Source organism: Lissotriton vulgaris, chromosome 2_1 (genome assembly GCF_964263255.1).
Source record: "Lissotriton vulgaris chromosome 2_1, aLisVul1.2, whole genome shotgun sequence".
NCBI classification, from domain to species: Eukaryota; Metazoa; Chordata; class Amphibia; order Caudata; family Salamandridae; genus Lissotriton; species Lissotriton vulgaris.
The window spans coordinates 1,959,320,897-1,959,336,709 of record NC_141687.1 but is presented as its reverse complement, the minus strand read 5'-3'; positions in this window follow the sequence as shown (position 1 = coordinate 1,959,336,709).

Genomic DNA, 15,813 nt, shown 5'->3' with positions numbered 1-15,813 from the left:
GCATCCTAGAGAGTCTGGACCCATCACCTATCTTAATCCTTAGCCAGGTGTTTGAATAGAATAACAGGATGCCTTTTAAAAGCTTTTCAGGGATACCCCAGGCTTGCAGCTTTTTCCACAAAAGATGGCGATCAACACTGTCGAAGGCTGCTTTTAGGTCTATAAAGTAGAGGTAAAGTTGCAGTTTCCTCCACTTACACTTGTTTGTAATTAGCGAAAGACCTAAAATGTTTGTCGTCGTTCCAAGGCCTTGTCTAAAGCCGGTCTGGTTTTCCGGAATTTGGTTAAGGTCGTCAGACCATGCCTTAAGTTCTTCTAGTACCAGGGAGGCATAATATTTGGCCTCTACGTCCAGCAGGGCTATCAATCTGTAGTGCGCTGGGTTTGCTCTGTCTCCTCCTTTAAATACTGGTATGATGTTTAGTTTCTCTATTTCTTGATATAAGTTGGAAAGGTGTTTGCCCCAAAACGGAGTATCATATTTGAAGATTGCTTGGGGGATTCCGTTGGGGCCTGGTGCATCGTCGGTTCTGCCTTTCTTAATTATACGTCTAACATTTTCAGTCGAAGGTGACGAGTAACTTATGGCCGAAATCTGGGATACATTATCCTCCATTGGGTTTGTGACCACATTCGATTGCTCCTTCTGTTTAGAAGTTGCGGCGTCTTCTGGGCTGGTGCTTTCTAAGAACCCAGTGGGCTTTACATGAACTGCCCCTCAATCATAAGTGTTTCCCACGATTGGCTCTAGCAAGGGAGCTTCCCAAAACCTCCTGGATAGAAATTCCACCCACTCAGATTCTTGTATGTTTGAGGATAGCACTGTAACCGGTCGGTTCAGTTTGTTTATGATGATCCAAAACTGTTTTGAGTTAGATTTCTTTGAGCTACAGAGGAGTTCGGCCCAGAATTTGTCGTTGCTCTTTCTTTTTTCTTCCCAGAGGTCTTTTTTATAACATTTCCTGAGCTGTCTTACACTGTCCCATGCTGCTGTGTCTGGAGTTGTTCTTTTCAGCATCCTTATACATTTTTTGAGTTTACGTTTCAGGGTTCTCAGACCTAACGTTGGTGTTTTTTCCCTGGAGTTGGGCTGCTTTTGTCCTGACAGCATTAATGTTTTTAGCGCAGCTGTAAAGCTTTCCCATGCATGTATTTTGTCCTGGGCACCAATTTTGCTAGTAATAAACAAGTTTTTTATTTTTAACTGCAATGTTTCAATTGTGTCGTTTGACCATTTTAGACGTTTTAGGTCCACTGTGTGTATGTTGCCATCAATAGTTGTATTTACCTGGTGTTTAGTAATGTTTGACTTAAAATGTATCAGCTGATACGAATGGTCACTCCTTGTTGTGAACTCTATCGAGAAGTGCAATAGGGATGGTATCAGCGATACTGAGATTGCTGTGTAGTCCAGTCTTGACCTTGTCTTCCCCCCATGGAATGTAAACTTAGGGGGGAAATCGTCTGGAGTTCTACCGTTCAATACTCTTACCCCAAGAAACTCTAAGATATTAACTAACCCTTGTCCTACACGGTCCACTTTTGGCCTCATTGGCTGATATTGATGTGGGACGGACCAATATATGCTGTCTGCTGATGTAGATTTGTCCTCATCCGGAGTGTAAATTAGGTTTGAGTTAAAGTCCCCTGTGAGTATCAAGTCCCACAAGGGAAAGGAATTCCGGATGTTGGTAATGATTCCGATTAGTTGTTTGTTATGGGTCGATTTTTTCCTTGCCGAAAGATGTGTGTATGTGTTCATCAAGAGGACGATTTTTGATCTATTAGTAGGCCCTAATGTTAATTTGATCAATTGAATATTTGGTCCTTCTGAATCCATTTGTTCACTATCAATCTTTAACTCTGAAGAGATATAGACTGCCAAGCCCCCTTTTGGTCGCAGGAAGGTTTTGGTTTTGGTTGCTGGAACTGTATAGTGGATGTAGTTTGCCAATGGGAGAGCTTCTAGGGCCCAAGTTTCCTGCAGAGGTATTATATCATAATTTTCCCATTTTTTGGGGAGTTCACCGTTCTCCAGCCATTTTTGTGCCCCTGCGATGTTCCTCGAGAGCACTTGTATGTTGCTTGTGTCTTGTGTTGATAGATTATTTTCCGTTGGTCAAAGGTTTGTTTTCGAAGTTAGTACTCCTGGCAACCAAGCACAGTTGTCCTTAGTCCTGTCCATTCTGTTTACCCGGTCATTTTGTGGCCCCTCTTTCTGTGTAGTAGAAAAGTTGCCGCCAATTGCCCCTTTGAGTAATGTTTGAATGTTAGGTGTGTTATCGTTTCGCCTTTGAGCTTTTCCTTTACTACGGTTGAAAATGTTGTTTAGGGGGCCAGGATAATGGGGGGTCGCTGGTTTTAGCATTTTAATTCCCAAAGCTTCAAATTGCACCTTAGAATCCATGATGTGCTGCACGTCTTCTTCAGTCAGCCAGGTGGTCAGTGTTTGCTCCTTACTCTTTTGGTGTTCCATCCCTATGAATTCTACTGCCAATAGATTCGCTGATGTTAAGTATTTTAACGCTGGAATGTTTGATGTTAGCTGCAATATGTTCCCTCTATTCAATATATCATGGGGCCCTTTTGAATCGTATTCTGGGATTAGCAATAATTTCCGTTCTGTTGGTGCGTTTCAATGGCCTGCCTGGGGCATTGGGTGTTCTTCCTTATTTCCGAGTGTAATTTGCTTTAAGTCACCTTTGATTTCGGCTTTTATGTTGACCTGATGGGTCTTGAGATTCGTCGCAGACTGATCGACCAGAAGGTCGTCCACCCGGAGTCCTGCGCTCGAGGTAGTTTCTGCTTTCAGTGCCGTACTCCTTAAGGTTGAGTCGGCTTCTTGTTTCGGTTGTGGTCTCTTTTGGTTTTCCACCAAACCATAGGTTCCCCCTAGACTACGCATTTGGAGCTTTGAGATGTCCATTATCTGGGCAACTTTCGTACTATCACCGTACCTTTGGTTCCCCATGTTTGGTGCTTCTTGATTGTCTGGGAGTTTCCGTGTTTCTCTTCGTCCATCTTCACGATCTCCATTGGTGTCATGGTCCGATTCTGACTTGTGTTGTCCTTGATTGTTAGCAGCTTTGTTTCCACAGCATTTTTCTTCAGGGCAATTTTGAGCTGTCAGGTTACTAGTCGTAGCTCGTTGTTCACAGTGACTTCTCGCGTCTTCAATGATGGTTTCCATATCTTCCCCTTTTTTTTTGTTTTTTTGGGCGCTTGTTCTTCGTTATTTGTTGGGTTCCGGTAAAGTCCCAAACTCGGGTCACCTCTTTATTTGGGCCTTGTTTATTATCTACATTTCCTTCTGCTTGTTTTTCAATTGCTGCCGGATCTAAGCAAATAACACTATCGGTGAGATCATCTCATGAACTAACCGAGGCTGTTGTATGACCAATCTCTGGTAAGCGGAACATTGGATAGAACTTTGTTGTATGCTGCTCTAATGGCATAGGAGCTTATTACATATATGACTGTCACAGGACAGCAGTATTCATGATGGCGGTCCGACCCCAGCCACACTGGCGATCCGCCCGGCTTATTATGAGTGTTGCAGACCGCCGGCTCTGCCGGGATCAAGGACCCCTCTGTGATGGCAGTCTATAAATGACCAGGAACATGCTGGCGGTGACGTGCCGACACCACAGAGCACATTCTGATTTGAATGTGCTCATAATCAGGCCCTTAGTCTCTTGTTTGGAAGTAAAAAATGTACAGCCGAAACAAGATTCAGGTTGTAGCTCGCAAGGGTTCCACGAGGATTCATACCCATTCTGTGAGGAGCAGCTGAACAGAATTTGCTGTAGCTGCAGCTAAGTCAGGCAGACTGGCAATGCATTGTTGGTGGATCGGCAAGCAGACAGGTCCCGGTCTTTTAAGTCCGAAGTTTTGGATTTGGCTATCTGGGTACCTTTTGCACCACAGCCAAGAGTCCAGATCTGGAAGGGCACCACTTGGAGGGTCAGGACTCAATCAGGCTGGATCCATGTGCGGGTATAAAATGGTTGGAGCTTTTTATTACCCTGAGGCTCAGATCACCTCAGTTTAGACCAAAGTATATGAAAAACAGTCTTGACCCTGCTCAAATCAGAACAATTCAACCCGAACTGCCAAGCCAAGTACTCCCCGAACCAGAACACAAGCAACACGGGACCAGTTTTGCCCTAGTTATGGGCTCAAAAGCGGGGTACAGAATCAGTCTCCTTTTATCTTTACAATATAAAGAGATAGTACCCTCGAAAAGTAAATAACTGATGGGACATTCCTATTAATTGACTAATGATAACTGTTATGCTTCCTCTAGTATCTGCCTTCACGTATCTCTATAGAGCTTAGGTCTTGAATCGCTTGACCAACTCTACCAAGGCTGTGCTGTTGCATCTATGAAGTTTAACCCCGACATTCATAATACTAGCACATTAGCCAGTGTGGATTCCATGCATAACAATCTTTGAGATATAGTTGGTGGCTGGAGCAATTCAATGACGTTTAACTATATTTACCATGATGGTTGGGGTGGTACATATTCACAATGTACGTGGTTCTTAGATGATGGAGTGCTTGTTGTTCAACATAATTGTTCATGTTGATTGCAGTTAAGTTTTTCTTTTTTCTAATCCTGTTATTTTTTTTCCTATTAAGCATTAAGACATTATGCTATTTCATTACATACTGGACTTGCAACATAGCACCAATGGCCAAGCTGTGAAATGACATAAACGCATTGAATTGTAAAATGATACTATGCAAATGGTGATGTATAACATGCATACTGGCTGTCATGTAACGTTCATAAAATCATAATGATATTAACAAAAAAAAGATTTAAACAAAAAAATAAATCTCAGATATTTTGATGCTGTCTATTGAATTTCATTATCTGACAGACTGACTAAGTGCCTGATTTAGAGATCGGCTGTTGAGATACTCCATCACTAAGGATACTCCATCACAAATGTGACGGATATCCCGTCTGCTATATTATAAGTGCAATATATCCTATGACTCTTATAATATGGTGGACGTATATATACCTTTGGGGATGGAGTAGGTTTTTCTCCAAACTCTAAATCAGGCCCTTTGTCTGAAGCACTCCTATTATCTACTGAAGGATGAAAGACTGAGTAGGCATCCTCGAATTCAAACCTGTTGAGTTTACACTCAAGTTACTGCAGCAGATAAATGTATCACAAATCACCCACTCAGTGCGGAATTTAATGTGAATTAGGCTTTAATTACTTTATTTTCCCCACCCACAACATTTTAGCAGAAAGTAGTGGCGAAGACATTAGCGTTTTACAGATAAAGTTCATTTATCATTTTTGGGGAAAAAACATCAACCATTGTAGTTGTTTAGTTCCAATTTAAATATCAAGAGGAGTTTGAAAATATAGAATCGTTTCAAACAACTGTTTTTGTACAAGAACCACTAGATTAGACGGAGAATGTGCTGACAGTTTTACAGCGCATTCCCTTAACCTTTGGACCATTGAACGGAAATCGATTAGTCAATAACCATTGCTTGGGCTGTATTCCAGGTATGTACTTTTTTGCTCTCTATGGCTCTTCAGAAAAAGACCATCCATATACAAATACGTCCTCAGCCTGCTCTGATAGGAGCTGTCCGGCCACAATTACTGCTCTCCTTTGAACAGGAACATAAGAAAACCAGACTTGTTTCAGGCTAGTTTGGCTTCATTAGAGAGTCCTATGTCACAGTCAGTAGAGGACCATTTACTGCCTATATCCGTCACATTTACATGTCACACTGCGGAGGGTGATGGGTGGAATGCTTGCAGAGGTTTCAGCCAATGACAATCACTCAGACCACATTTAAGTTAATCGGTGTTCTCCTACAATGCCACTTCAGACAGACATCTGCAAATGGCAAATTATCCTTGGTCCTGCACTTGACAACAGGCAGAAGAAATCAATTAAAAAATCCCTTTCATTACTTTGTTCCTTATTACCGAATCTGATGGAGTACATGTGAGGGGTATGCCCAGGTTCGAGTCTCGTGCTTAATGTGCCACGAGACTCAAGCTATACCTCACTGACAGAATCAAAGGAGGTCAAAACTGGCTTGGGGTTGCTTAGGTTCCTGTCTGGATTGTCAGTTTGCTGTAAACTTTTTCTATTGGAGCAGAACCAAGACTGATTTGCATAGAGCGGATCTCTGTCTTGGATGGCACACCTGCTGGAAAAAGATGACGTTCGAACGACTGCGAGTGGTTGAGATTAATTCAGGCTTCAGGCATTCTTTCAATCGCTTTCTTGTTTGTTTTAATAAAATAGGAAGCATGTCCTTATTATGGTTTGGTGCCAACGAGAGAAGTCGCCCTCCATAAACCACAACTGTTCAAACTTTGTAGAGTTTTGTCCTTCCATCCGTTTTCTTTACCTTTCCGCTTTGCTGGTCAGCCCTCAAAAAGCGCGACTCCGCTTCTACTTCCACTTCTGCACTCATTAAAGCTTTCAAAGACTCATTTGCAAACAATAGCAGTGTTTAATTGTTGCGTTTGTTAATATGTGCCATTCCATCCATGGACACGATGCTAGCTTTATCTCTGCTTCTCTTGTGATAATTATACCACATTATTTGCAATTAACGATCTGGTAACGGGCTGAGAGGTACAGCTGTAATTGTACTTGGAAAAATATAAGTGGCTCTAGAAGACAAAAAGACCAATTCAAACAAATCTCTGTCAGGTGTAGGAAAAAAAAACAAAGCACAGCAATTTGCCAGAACTTGAAATCTTCCGTTGCCATTTGGGCACCTGCAGAAAATAAATCTGCCCGCCAACTTTTTTAGAAACAGTAAATCAAAAGCAACAGGGTGTAAATTGGTTTTTAAAAGCGCATAAGCACCGGTGGTGAAGTCAATTGGTGTTCTTCAACAAGCTACCTGTGCGCACTTTCTAAACATGAACCATATAACGCATTCCTTTTCCTGCTAGCCGCTCTGCTTTGTTTCTCCGAAGAATCCTATCTAAATCGAAAGCAATTGCTCCATAAATAGGGGTTGGAGCAAGTGGCAACCGTTTGATGTTAAAAGTGACAACAAGCATTTACAATGCAACGGTCTCGCCTTTGAAAAAGTTAGAGCTATTGGCATTGTAAATGACAAATTTTTTATTCGTGTTGGTTTTGAAAATAGATAAATAAATGGCACTGTCATTTACAATGCCAATAGCTTAATCTCTCGCAAATGCCACACACAAACACACAGACCCACACAGAGTCCCACACACATACATACCTACAGAGCCACACGGAGAGCCACACACACACACAGAGCCGCACACTTCCAGTAGTCGGTGGGCAGCGTGGAGCAGACCAGCACCCAGCCTGACAGGGCCAGCAGGAAGGCCACGATCTCCCCCGCCATGCTGGCCATGGTCACCGGCGAGGGTCACAGGGCACAGGTGTCAGAGCTGAGGGCACGGGTGAGAGCTGAGGGCAAGGGTAAGAGCTGAGGGCAGAGGGGTGAGAGCTGAGGGCAGAGGGGTGAGAGCTGAGGGCTTAGAAAGAGCTGAGGGCACAGGGCAGGGTAAGAGCTGAGGGCACAGGGGTAAGAGCTGAGGACAGAGGGGTAAGAGCTGAGGGCGGAGGGGTAAGAGCAGAGGGGTAAGAGCGGAGGGCACAAAGGGAAGAGCTGAAGGCACAGGGGTAAGAGCTGAGGGTACAGGAGTAAGAGCTGAGGGCACAGGGGTAAGAGCTGAGGGCACAAGGGTAAGAGCTGAGGGCACAGGGGTAAGAGCTGAGGGCACAGGGGTAAGAGCTGAGGGCACAGGGGTAAGAGCTGAGGGCACAGGAGTCAGTGAGGGCACCGGTGAGGGCAGCGTCGTGAGGGCTGGAGGCCTGGGTTGAGGTCAGAGGGCACAGGTGCCAGAAGTGAGGGCCTAGGAAGAGCTGAGAGTACAGGGGTAAGAAGTGAGTGAGGGCCCGGGGTGAGATCAGATGGCAAAGCAGCAACTTTGGCCTCTGCATTGTCTGAAATAATAGTAAAAATGTCTCCCTAGTGCTCGTTTAGTGCCTTTGGTACTTAAATCCAGCAACTCCAGCAGGTAATGAGCCAAGGAAACCACCCTTGCCTCTATGAGACGATCAATCTGTTGCTGTCCTACCACTAGTTGCATGTGCTACTTCTGTGTGGGTGCTCTGTTTGACACAAAGTCACTTTCTACAGCCTTGTGTGGGTTTGAGGCATGTCAGGTGCCTGCATGGCATAAATGTTCCCTTTACAAAAACTCGTGAGAACTTCCCAAGACTGTGTTGTGGTTCGCAATTGAAAATATGTGCTAATCATTATTATGCGATGGTTATTATAGGCAATATTACACGTATTTGTCCTATTGGTCACGCTTACAGTGTCCAGTTCCTGAACGCAGATTCTACAGGATGTTCGGCACAGGCAACTTAGTTAACAAATAAGACATAAGCAAAATATAAATAATTTCTGCATACATATATACTGAGAATCACTGACAAAATTTCGACCTCCAAAATATCGACCTACAGAAATATCGAGTCTAAAATATCGAGGGCAAGAATATCGACATCCTATCTACAACATGGTAAGTACAAAAATATCGAAAAAATAATATAGATGTTAAAAATATCCATGTTAAAAATATCGTTTTTTTTTCTTTTAAAATATAATTGTAAAATAAATTAAATAACACTAATAAATATAATATACATAGTTATAAGTATATAATAATGTTTAAAATTAATACATAATACATATATAATAATAATATATTAATTAAATATATACTGTAAATATATAATATATATGTTCTGAACAATATGTTGTAATAATTATTTTACTAACTTATAAATTATTAAAATATATTCTAATTTACTAATACATTTACAAACATAAAACAATAACATAAATAAAATGTACAAAACATAAAAAATTAAATATACCTTTAATATTTTTACAATTAATTATATAAAATGTTGGATAGCGTAGGGGTAAAAATTACTATTCCCACTCCAGAGAGTGCAACAGTAGGGAAAGCTTTGGATAGCGTAGAGGTAAAAATTACTATTCCCACTCCAGATAATGCAACAGTAGGGAAAACGTTGGATAGCGTAGGAATATAAATTACTATTCCCACTCCAGAGAGTGTAACAGTAGGGAAAGCGTTGGATAGCGTAGGAGTAAAAATTACTATTCCCACTCCAGAGAGTGCAACAGTAGGGAAAGCATTGGATAGCGTAGGGGTAAAAATGACTATTCCCACTCCAGAGAGTGCAACAGTAGGGAAAGCGTTGGATAGCGTAGGGGTAAAAATTACTATTCCCACTCCAGAGAGTGCAACAGTAGGGAAAGCATTGGATAGTGTAGGGGTAAAAATTACTATTCCAACTCCAGAGAGTGCAACAGTAGGGAAAGCATTGGATAGCGTAGGAGTAAAAATTACTATTCCCACTCCAGAGAGTGCAACAGTAGGGAAAGCGTTGGATAGCATAGGGGTAAAAATTACTATTCCCACTCCAGAGAGTGCAACAGTAGGGAAAGCGTTGGATAGCGTAGGGGTAAAAATTACTATTCCCACTCCAGAGAGTGCAACAGTAGGGAAAGCGTTGGATAGCGTAGGAGTAAAAGTTACTATTCCCACTCCAGAGACTGCATCAGTAGGGAAAGCGTTGGATAGCATAGGAGTAAAAATTACTATTCCCACTCCAGAGAGTGCAAGAGTAGGGAAAGCGTTTGATAGCGTAGAGGTAAAAACTTACTATTCCCACTCCAGAGAGTGCAACAGTAGAGAAAGCGTTGGATAGCGTATTAGTAAAAATTACTATTCCCACTCCAGAGAGTGCATCAGTAGGGAAAGCGTTGGATAGCGTAGGAGTAAAAATTACTATTCCCACTCCAGAGAGTGCAACAGTAGGGAAAGCGTTGGATAGTGTAGGGGTAAAAATTACAATTCCCACTCCAGAGAGTACAACAGTAGGGAAAGCATTGGATAGCGTAGGGGTAACAATTACTATTCCAACTCCAGAGAGTGCAACAGTAGGGAAAGCATTGGATAGAGTAGGAGTAAAAATTACTATTCCCACTCCAGAGAGTGCAACAGTAGGGAAAGCGTTGGATAGCGTAGGGGTAAAAATTACTATTCCCACTCCAGAGAGTGCAACAGTAGGGAAAGCGTTGGATAGCGTAGGGGTAAAAATTACTATTCCCACTCCAGAGAGTGCAACAGTAGGGAAAGCGTTGGATAGGGTAGAGGTAAAAATTACTATTCCCACTCCAGAGAGTGCAACAGTAGGGAAAGCGTTGGATAGCGTAGGAGTAAAAATTACTATTCCCACTCCAGAGAGTGCATCAGTAGGGAAAGCGTTGGATAGCGTAGGAGTAAAAATTACTATTCCCACTCCAGAGAGTGCAACAGTAGGGAAAGCGTTGGATAGCGTAGGGGTAAAAATTACTATTCCTACTCCAGAGAGTACAACAGTAGGGAAAGTGTTGGATAGCGTAGGGGTAACAATTACTATTCCAACTCCAGAGAATGCAACAGTAGGGAAAATGTTGGATAGCGTTGGGGTTAAAATAACATACTTATAAATAAAAGCTTTTTATTTAAATAATGATATAAAGTATTACAAAAATTTAAACCATATACAATACCTATACATAATTATAAAAAACATGATTACCTAAATATATTTAAGCAAAAATAAATATTAAAAAATAACATTTTATAATATTTAATTACCAATTAATAATTATTTAACAATTATATTATTTACAAAACAATCATTTAAAAAAAATATTACTTAATTACATTTACATTACGTCCACCATATTTCCCAATAAACCCACTACCCACAACAGAACACATTTATCTATTTATGAATTAATTAAAATTATTTACCAATCAATTCAAATTATTTACCAATTAATTAAAAATAATTACCAATTATTTAAATTTAATTTATAATTCCTACTAATGAATAATTAATTATACATAATTAAATAACTTCCCACCCTATTCCCCTATAAACCCACAACCCGCTACAGAACATATATATTGATTAATCAATTATTTATAATGAGATAACCATTAATTAAATTTATTTACCAATTATTTAAAATTATTTAATAATAACTACTAATTATTTTTTAATTTACCAGAATTAAATTACTACCCACCCTATTCCCCTATAAACCCACAACCCGCTATAACACATATTTATCAATTAATCAATTAAGTAAAATGATTAACCAATTAATTAAATTTAATTACCAATTATTTATAATTAATTAATATCAACTACTAATTATTAATCAATTTAACATAATTAAATTACTTCCCACCCTATTCCCCTATAAACCCACAACCCACTCCGGTACTAAAACATATAATTAACTTATAAATAAATGTATTAATATATATATGTAATACACATATAATAGTACTTATTTTAATTACTTAAGTAAAACATATAACACATACATAATAAAAAACAACAGAAATAATACAAATATCGATATTAGTGTAATCGAAATTAGTAACATTGATATATATGCTATCGATATTACTAACTTCGATATTACTTACATCGATATTAAGTATTTCGATATTACTTACCTTAGGGTCGATATTCTGTCCAAGATATTCTTGTCTTCGATATTCTGTACCTTCGAAATTATTGACACGATATTTTGGTACATCGATATTTCTAACTCGATATTTTGACTGTGTACCATATACTGACATGATGCTTGGTAAAATTACGTTTGATTGATTAAAACCCTCTATATAAAACCCCATATGTATATTTAAGTGTCAATATTTATATGGTCTATTGTCCACATCCTCGGTCATATTTTCCTCATTGCTTCTCCTTCGGATTCTTGTTCACCATCGCTCTACACCTGTTAACAGTATCCCGCAGCTCAGCTGCCATCCATTTCCCGTCTTTCCCTCCACTGTTGATTTATCTTCCCGGCTTATTTCGACTCCCCTTTTCAACAGACCCACGATTGCCAACTCTTCTATGCTTCCCGCTTTCATAGAGTACTTTCTATAGCCATACGCGCTCTTTCGCCAATGCTTAATTGTGTTTCTTTATCACCCACTTGTTTCTCCAACACACCGCTTTCTACTGCGCACTCTTAAACCCCTGTTTCGCTCCCACCACTTTACTAAGACTGCATGTGAATCTCACTTCTCGGTCTCCTCTTCGATTCTATCTTCACTTCAGTCTCCTGACTGGCCTCACTTCTTGTCCCATTCACTTTCTGATGGTCCCCTCACTCACCGACTCTTGGATACCACTTTCTCCCCCTACCATCCAGGTATCCTCCTCGTTTGTATCTGTAACGTGTAAGTATGTAAATTTACTCATGTACTTGGTTCTATCCTGAAGTGCTCCAACACCTATGGGTAAAGTCCGCGCTATATAAAATTGCATAAATAAATAAATACAATTTCCCCGTTGCTTTTTATTCTACTCGCTGAGCCTTTCCTTCTGCACTCACCCATTCGTTCGCTGTGTGGCTGAAAGTGTAGAGAGCTACTTGGCTGGCTACGTCCAGAATTCACCGAATATAGGGATCATGTCTACGCAGAGCAGCCAAGCTAATGTCCAAGCCCTTCTCCAGGAGCAGTCCGCTCACCGCTACCCCAGAGGCAGCCATCTTCCCCTCAGCAGGCACCGGCGCCATGGACACAGAGAGCGGACTAGCGCCACACTGTTCAAACCTGTACACAATAGCCGAAACTACCATTTTAGGAAGGGAGATAATGGACCCTGGGTGAAGAGATTTGAAGCGAGGAAAATAGAGTCAAGTACAACAAACCTTAAAAGCGATGAGTTTTACACTACCTGTTGAAAATATAACACTTAAACATTATTAAAAACAATTCGTAATACTCAATACTTAAAAATATTGCCACACCTGTCAAATCCAGCAAGCTAATATTCCATAACTAAAGGCAAATGTAATTTCTGACCTGCTTATTTAAGTATTTTACACTATCTACTTGTGAGATAATTGGCAAAATGTGGACAGATTTCGCCATTTCAACATGGCCGCTGAGTTTACACATTAAGAGAAGTCTCTCGAACTGTGATTCTTTAAGTATCATTGCCACACTCCCACCGCCGCGATGACGATCAGAAAAGGGTGGAGAGGGAAGAAATCGCGGTAACGCCCACGAATCTGGTCGGGCCATGATGGACAGATCTCTGTTCCAATGGCTAGCCTCCATTGATGGAGCTAGCCAATGGAACAGAGGGTGGATTCCCAAGCCACATAGTATTCTCATTAGGTTTTCGCCTGCGTGAAAAGCTGCGCAGTGCGCCGCTTTCACTTAGGCGAAACCTAAAAAGTACAGCTTTCGAGAAGAAGACAAATTAGAAATAAAAGTTTCATGTAAACGATAATGGTCACATGAAAACAGCTTTTCCACCAATTTCACACTTCTTTGAGTCCCAGGCAGCATTCAGCGGATGTGTACTCTCTACTGCCTTCTTCTGGAACAGATCCTTCTGTGTGGGGAGATTTAACAGGCTTTCCTTTGCTCCCATAGCCTTTCATGTTTCAAAACAACAAGGGACCCCAAGTAAATCAGCAAAGGGCCTCAGGGAACAATCTTTTGAAAACAACAGTGGTCCCATGCATCACAGGATAAACCAAGTAAATAAAAACAGACACAATGGATTCCGTATTTCGGTGACTTGTCCAGCCGGACAGTGGTCAGCATGTATTTTTCATGAACATTTTTTTGAAAGAATATCCTTCATCAGTATCATGGTGTGGGGCACAAGCCTGTACCTGAATTACACATAGACACTTTAGTACACTCAAAGTGAACAGAAAGGGCTTCTAGGCAAAAAGCTAAATTGTTCTTTTAAATCACAGTGTGAACAGATATTATCAGATGCGCCATTACATAAACATTGCAGATAGTATACAAACTGTATATGGCACATGAATATGGTCGACGGCGTTTCGATCCCACATTTAAATCACAGGGATCATCATCAGGACATTTCATAAATGCCTAATAATAACAAGCCTCTCAAACCTAGAAAGGTAAAAGTGGAGAAAAATGGAGAAAAAAGTTTTACAGAGAATTATGGACTAGACAAACGTAAATGTTTTCAAACCTAGACATAGTGGTGCCTCAGTGCTTAAAAGGGTGTCTGGTGAAAACAACTGGATGCACAAGACAATGAGACTTACGCCATGATCGTGGAGGACGCAGGACTATGTTCGTAGTGGGACGAGAATCAGCGTTGTCTTATTGTGACTAGTAGTAAACCCCGTGAGTGGGAGTCTACTGCAGTGCAACAGTGGTGGTAGGATAATGTCAATTCCACCTGGCGTGAGCATAGTTGTCGCAAGTTCACGGGCTGGTGTCTGCAGAGGGGTGTGGTTTTACCGTGACACTAAACACAGGGCAGAAGGTAAAAACAGTTGCTAACAATCCTGTTTGTGCCACGACGTTGAGTGAACACGTACGAAAGTTACGGCGCAGTGTGGAAATTGTCCGCGCAGTGAGGTAAAAGCGGGTCGTGATAATATTAAAAGACGTCGCAGTGAAGATAAATAACGGTGTTGTGGAGGAGCATGACTCACCATGTAGTTAGCATGGCTTGGTTTCCGGGTGAATGGGTTAATTAACGGGGGTCACCTAGAAAAGGTCAAAAGTTACATTTAGATTGGAAGTGAGAGGAATCATTGGAACCTCTCGGAAGTGGGGATGTAACGGAGTCTTACCCAAGTGGGGACCGGTAGGCAGGAATCGAGAGTCCGATTAGTTCTTACCACCTGGGAGTACCTATGAGGGGAGGAAGTTGGGAGTTAGGAGGGGTTCCATGAACACATTTGGAAGGTGCTCGGGTGTGCGCCAAGGGCGAGGGCTTACCGGGTCAGTCGGTATCGCCTCCTCCTCGTCGGTGCGAGCTGGGGTAGGCTGGTGCAAGGGACTAGCCTCGAGCATGCGTATATGTAACCAAGGAAGAATTGTGGAAATGAAAGAAGGCTCGGGTCTAGGGGGACGGAGAATGGTTCCATGGCGGCCATCTTAAGAGGGTCAGTTAATCAGGACGTGACAAGGAATAAAACGCCCAGACTGTGGCGGCAACGTGAAGGAGGAAGTGCTAGTGACGATAATTGTGAGGTGCCCAACGGATGTGAAGACACATAGCCACTTATTTGGATATTGCCCACTACAGCTATTATATTATATACAATTTAGAACACAACAGGCAAGGTTAGTTACATTGCATGCAATTCAATGGTGACATTTGGTCAGACTAGATTGGTCCAGTCTTCCTGAAGATTAAGTCCGGTGTTTAAACTGTTAGTTTTCAGGATCCATTTTAGTTCCTCTTTATTCAAGAGTCTTGTGAGGTCACCTCCTCTTGGTGGAAGGGTTACTTGGGTGATCACTGTCCAGCGGACATCATTCTCGTTGTGTGCCTTCTCAGAAAAATGTTCAACAAGGGGGGCATTTGCTGTTTTGCAGCGGATCCTGATGCGATGCTGGGAAATACGCAGTTTAATCTTCTGTGTTGTCTGTCCCACATAGATCTTATTGCAGGGGCAAAAATTAGTATAGATGACATTACAGCTATTGCAGTTCGTGAAGGTTTTATGTTCATTTTTCACATTCTCAAACACAAATTCTTGCCCCTCAATACAGTAACCACATACAATACATGAACCACATTTATGGTGACCCTTAACAGGTGGTAGTGACCAGTGATCATTGAGAGTCACATTCATAGTTGCAGTGACGGGCAATGCTGCCCTGACAAGTTGATCCCTTAGGCTTTTAT